We start from the raw sequence: 5,728 nt of genomic DNA, 5'->3' as shown, positions 1-5,728 counted from the left end.
GACAGCCTGGCTGGAGACCGAGGGGGTTATTTTTAGACAGCAGCCTGTCTGTGGGGTGGGGGAGGTGAGAAGTTCTTTGACAGTTACTGTCTCCAGGCCACCTGCTCTTAAAGCGACCTGCCCGGAGAGAAAGGCAGGAGGCCAGGAAGGAGGCAGAGGTGAGGCAGCGTAAGCAGGGCTTTGCTGGCCTTTGGAAGGCAGCCTACCAGGTAAATGACTGCTTTGTCCCCAGGCCAGCTCTGGTGCAGGCCCCCTCCCTCCCCAGGGGAAGTTTCCTCCATGAGCTCAGGAGGACAGAGCACCTTGCCCCAGGATCGCCTGGGCTTGCTGGCAAGCTGCATGCCAAAGGTTGCCGATCCCTGCACTAGACTAAAACACCGACCCTCACTGACACTGACAAGGTTGAAAGCTTAGCCCCTTTTAGAAACAGTGTGTGTCTGTCTCTGTACCACATGCAATAACTCTGACCCCTGCTGTTGTTCTTGCATGGGAGAATCCCAACAATCACCTTAGCCATGGTGTGGGACCCACTGTTGCGCTGAACTGCTCCACTTTGATCATTACAGAGTAGATGTATTTATTTTTTACTTCACCCAATAAAAAATAAGAGAAGGCCTAGGCCAGACCCCAGGAGCCCAATAGTTACCAATGCACTGCAGCCAAGGCACTGACACACAGCAGCAAATCAACGGCTCTCTGCACAAGAGAAGACAGTTCATAAAAAATGAAATTTCCCGCCAAACTCTGGTCTTGCCACAAATCCAAAGCTCCAGCCAACCTCTTGATAGATCTCAGCCCTTCCCAAAATCTCCTACCAGCCCCACCTCTTCTGTACCAAGGGCATAGCAGCAAACCTGCAGCACTGTCATGGGACAGGAGAGAGGCCTCTCAGATAGGCAGGTCCTGAGTCAGCACCTTAAATTCCACCTGGAAATCCCCTGGCGGGCAGGCAGGCAGGCAGGCAGATTCTGGAGCCTTGCTATTAAGTGCTGATGGTGAGCTGCTCACCAGGCTGCCCCTGATTTAGCAGTCGGTTGATTTAAGGCAGGGTTTCCCCCCAACATGCTATAAAAACTCCACAGCCCACCTGTGCCACAACAACTGTTTTTCTGCATATAAAAGCCAGGGCCAACACAAGGCGTTGGCAAGCAGAGGAATTGCCTGGGATCCCACACCTTAGGGGGCCCTGCAAAGCTAAGTTGCTCAGCTGCAGCTTCAGTCCCTGGGCTTCAGCTTCATGCAGTGAGGCTTTGGCTTTCTGCCCTGGGTCCCAGCAAGTCTAATGCCAGCCCTGTTTGGTGGACCTCCTGAAACCTGCTCGTGGCCCCCCCCCAGGAGGCCCTGGACCCCTGGTTGAGAACCACTGATTTAAGGCATGTCCCCATTGCACTGGTGTAATCCTGGAGTGCAAGAGTGAGACCAGCAAGATGCACATGCAGGGAGGAGGCAGGGTTACAACCTGGAAAAAGCTGTCCTGATCACTTCTGTAATATGATTCCCTAACAGCAGCTGGACGTCTAACAAGACCACCACATATCAAACTCAGCTGGCAAACAGCAGACACCCCTCTGCATTAGGGTCAACAGAATCTTTATGATGTGCTCTGGCAGCTCCTTCAACCTGCCAACATCACGACACACTCCACTGGATTGAGCTTTCAACCCCATGCTTTTATCCATGGACCAATCACTCAATCCCTTCAGCAGGGTTGGACAAAATGAAAAGACAGAGCTGTGACATCAGCACTCTGAAAATACCCCAACTCCCCACTTCATCCTAGCTCTTCTCCCAGCTTTTCCACCGCAGAACAGACTAGGGGGTGGAGCAGGACCCTGTGGGAAGCCTCAATGGAAATCTCTGCAACCCCTCTAGCCTGGGAGTTCATCTTCTCATGCTCCCAGGGAGCTACCCAGTGCACAAGACATCATTCCAGCTGCATGCTGTGTCCCTGGACACAGCCCTAGGTTTGAGGGTGGTGGGTTGAACTTGTTGATCAATGCTGGTCATTCAGCCCTAAATGTTCTGAGTCTCTGACACTTGATAGCGCCCCAGCTGGAGTGCTCTGTGACACAGCAAAGAGATTTGTCTTTCACTCTTGATTTAATTGGTGTTGCAAATGACTCTATGCTCCTGACTCCAGTAATAGACTGCTGAACGAGCTCACTGCAGCTCCAGGCTTGTTATGAGTGGCACAGAAACTGGAGGACACTTATCTCCTGTTTCTAACAAGGATACTCACAGCAACAGCAATGCTGTCACACAGCCTGGAGTCTCACACTTTAGAGCTCATTGGTTGCTATTGCTTTGCTTTTTATGGTAGCATAATTTAAAGTATTTCCACTTCAAACCCTTCCATGTGATCGCTCTCTTTTGAGGACAGCCTGAACACAATATCCAGCATTATTCCAGCTGTACCCAAACAGGTCTCACAGTCACCAGTCTATTTCTAATCCATGATTATACCAATTCCACTCTACTCAGGGATTGATTTACCCCTTTAGACATTTATGCTGCATTCGTGTGTGAATAAGCAAGTCCTTTGTACATTTCCTAAATTAAAAAGCTGATTGTAAGGCAGGCAGCAAAGGGGTCACTGAATTCTAGAATCCAAAGCTGGAGAAGACCTGTCTAATCCACCACTCCATCTCCTTGCCTGGGCCAGACTGGCCCCAACAGGACGTTTTCTACTGCTTTGTTCAGCCTGTTGCTAAGATCCTCCTAGCAATTGGGTTTCCAGCACTTCCGCAGCCAGGTGCATCTTACCATGGGAATTTTTTTTTCATGATATTCAACCTAAATTTCCCCTTGCTATGGTTCATACCATCATTCTGGGTTATACCCTTTTCATGTTAAGTAATTCCCCCCTGCCCTGTTGCTCATGCTCTTCAGGCATTTGAAGTTCACCATCACAGTCCCCTTAACTATGATGTAGCCAAGCTCTACATTTAGGGTGGGAGTTCTAAAATGCTTAGTGTTGGCCTAACTTTGCTCCTGTTAAAGTCACCAGCAGTTTTACTATTGACTTCAATGGCAGTCAATGCTGAGGGACTTTGAAAGTCCCTCCTGAGCTATTTTAACTTCAACTCGTAAGTCACTTCCTCCAGCCCCCAAATCATATTTGTTTCGCTGCACTGAAATATAGATAAGGGGTGGCCTAGATCTCTGGGTCAGCTCTGTTAAATAGAAGTAACTTAACTCTAACTGGAGTTCTTCAAGATGGACTCGGCATAGTCCCACTCATGGGATCAAGGTATCTGCACTGATGGGCACATCCCACGAGTGGAAATATGCACAGGACACTAGAAGAAAAACCATCATTCAATTCAAAATAGCTCAACAGATCAGTGGTTTGAGTCTGTGTGCAGAGGCGCAAGGGAATGATCCCTTTCAACACAATCTATTCCCCTGGTTCTAAACCAGGGGTCAACAACCTATAGCATGAGATCCGATTTTTAATGGCATGCTGCTGCCTGCCAGAGTCCCGGCAGGCAGCAGCGTGCCATTAAAAATCCGGCCCTGCCTGGCCTGACCCGCTCTTCTCTGCCCCCCACCCCCACGGGGGGAGGGGGCAGAAGCATAGGCGTGTGCATGGGGTATGCCCAGGCACACTCCAATGCAGGGGTGGGCAAATGGCCCCACTTTCCCAGCGCAGCAAGCCATGGGGTCAGCACTCCCGAGCCGGAGCACCTAGCTGAGCGCAGCAAGCCGCCGGCCCTTCCCCTGCCTTCCCCTGGAGCCATGCTGCTGTACGCGCAGTGCTCTGAGGGGCAGGGCTGAGCGCTCCCATGGGGCAGCATGTCTGGCTCTGCGCAGAGCAGAACATGCTGCTATGAGCCTCAAGGTAAGGGGTCCAGGGCTGAGGGGACTGGATAAGGGGTGGGGGCAGTCAGGGGACAGGGAGCAGGGTGGGTTGGATAGCAGGTGGGATCCCGGGATGGGTGGTTAGGGGAAGGGGGGGTCTCTGGAGGGGGCAATCAGGGAGCAAGGGGGTTGGATGAGGCGTGGGAGTCCCGGGGTCTGTTGGGGGGATGGATGGGGTCAGGGCAGTCAGAGGACAGGGAGCAAGGAGGGTCCGGGGGAGCAGTTAGGGTGAGGGGGGTCTCTGGAGGGGGTGGTCAGGAGACCAGGAGCTGGGGAGGTTGGATGATTCAGGAGTTTGGGGGGGCTGTCAGGAGGCAGGGGTGTGGAGAGGGGTTGGGACAGGCAGGGAGTAGGGTGGGTTGGATGGGTCGGGAGTTCTGAGGGTCCTGTCAGGGGATGGGAAGCGGTTGGATAGGCGTGGGAGTCCCAGGGGGTCTGTCTGGGAGCGGGGATGTGGATAAGGGTAAGGGCAGTCAGGGCCCAGTTAGGGGGTAGGGTCCTGGGGGGGGTAGCCAGGGGACAAGGAGCAGGGGGAGTTCGGAGTTCTGAGGGGGGCAGTCAGGGGGCGGGAAGTAGGACGGAGTGGATGGGGCAGGGCGGGGGCAGGGCTAGGGCATGGCAGGAGCGAGGCTAGGGCAGGGGTCCCTGGTGCACACCCTAATGAAATGTGCTGTGCACGCCTATGGGCAGAAGCTTGGTCCCGCCTACTCCCCTGCCTCTTCCCGTAGTGTACTGGGTTCCTGCCCCTCCTCCACCTCTCTGTCCCTCCCTCCCTGCCTGCTGGCGGATCAGCTGATGGCCCTTGCGAGGAAGGGGGTCGGGAAGGAGCAGAGTCAGCGTGCTCGCTGCTCCCGGTGGAGGCAGAGGAGAAGTGGGGGCAGGCACTTAGGGAAGTGGTGGGTGGGTGGAATAGGGGCATATCCCCTCCAGCCCCCTGCCCTGACTCCCCCTCACACACACACCCAGCCCTCTGCCCTGAGCCCTGCACACACCCCAGGCCCTTGCCCTGAGCCCTGTCCCCCCTCATGCACACCCAGCCCTCTGCTTGACTCCTTCACCACCCCCCATGACCCCCAGCCCTGACTCTAGCACCCCCACACATACCCAGCCCCCCCACGCCCTGACACCTGCACCCCCCTCATATGTCCCCAGCCCTCTGCCCTGACTCTAGCACCCCCACACATACCCAGCCCCCCCACGCCCTGACACCTGCACCCCCCTCATATGTTCCCAGCCCTCTGCCCAGACTCTTGCACACCCCCACATCCCCAGCCCCCCCATGCCCCATGCACCCCCACATCCCCACCCTGAGCACCAAATGGGAGCTCCTGCACACACACACCCCACATTCCCACCTGCACCCCTTGCACCAAAAGGGAGTTGCCCAGGTAACACCCAAACCTCCTGCCCCAACTTTGAGCCCCCTCCCTCATTCTAGCTCCTGGCCAGACCCTTCACCCCCAGCCCTGTGCTCAGTGCACTCCCACCCTCAGCTCAGTACAGAGAGAGGAAGAGAATGGACCAGAACCAGGGAGAAGGTAGGTACCCACTGTATGTGGGCAGGGCCAGGACCCCAGACTGGCAGCGGGCTGAGCGGGTCCGGCAGTTGGGATCCCGGCTGGCAGGAGGCTGCAGATGGGACCCCAGTGGCAGTGGGCTGAGCAGCTCAGCCCACTGCCAGTCTGGGGTCCCGGCTGCAGGCCCCGCTCAGCCCACTGCCGGCCTAGGTGAAGAGAACCCCAGAGCAGCAGCAGGCTGAGCGGGCCGGCGGCATAAGATCAACATTTTAATTTAATTTTAAATGAAGCTTCTTAAACTTTTTGAAAACCTTGTTTATTTTACAATACAACACTAGTTTAGTTATATA

At 55.0% G+C, this 5,728-nt stretch overlaps 1 protein-coding gene across 1 annotated transcript in view; it reads left to right on the top strand.

The window, feature by feature from the left end:
• The window catches only part of LOC127057002 (uncharacterized), a 150,009-nt gene that overhangs the window by 48,794 nt on the left and 95,487 nt on the right, over nucleotides 1-5,728 (top strand). The gene's annotated exons all lie outside the window — the stretch shown is intronic.

The sequence above is a fragment of the Gopherus flavomarginatus genome, chromosome 8 (assembly GCF_025201925.1).
Source record: "Gopherus flavomarginatus isolate rGopFla2 chromosome 8, rGopFla2.mat.asm, whole genome shotgun sequence".
Classification (NCBI taxonomy): domain Eukaryota; kingdom Metazoa; phylum Chordata; order Testudines; family Testudinidae; genus Gopherus; species Gopherus flavomarginatus.
Note: the sequence above shows the minus strand (reverse complement) of the source record. Positions and strands in the feature narration are given on the sequence as shown.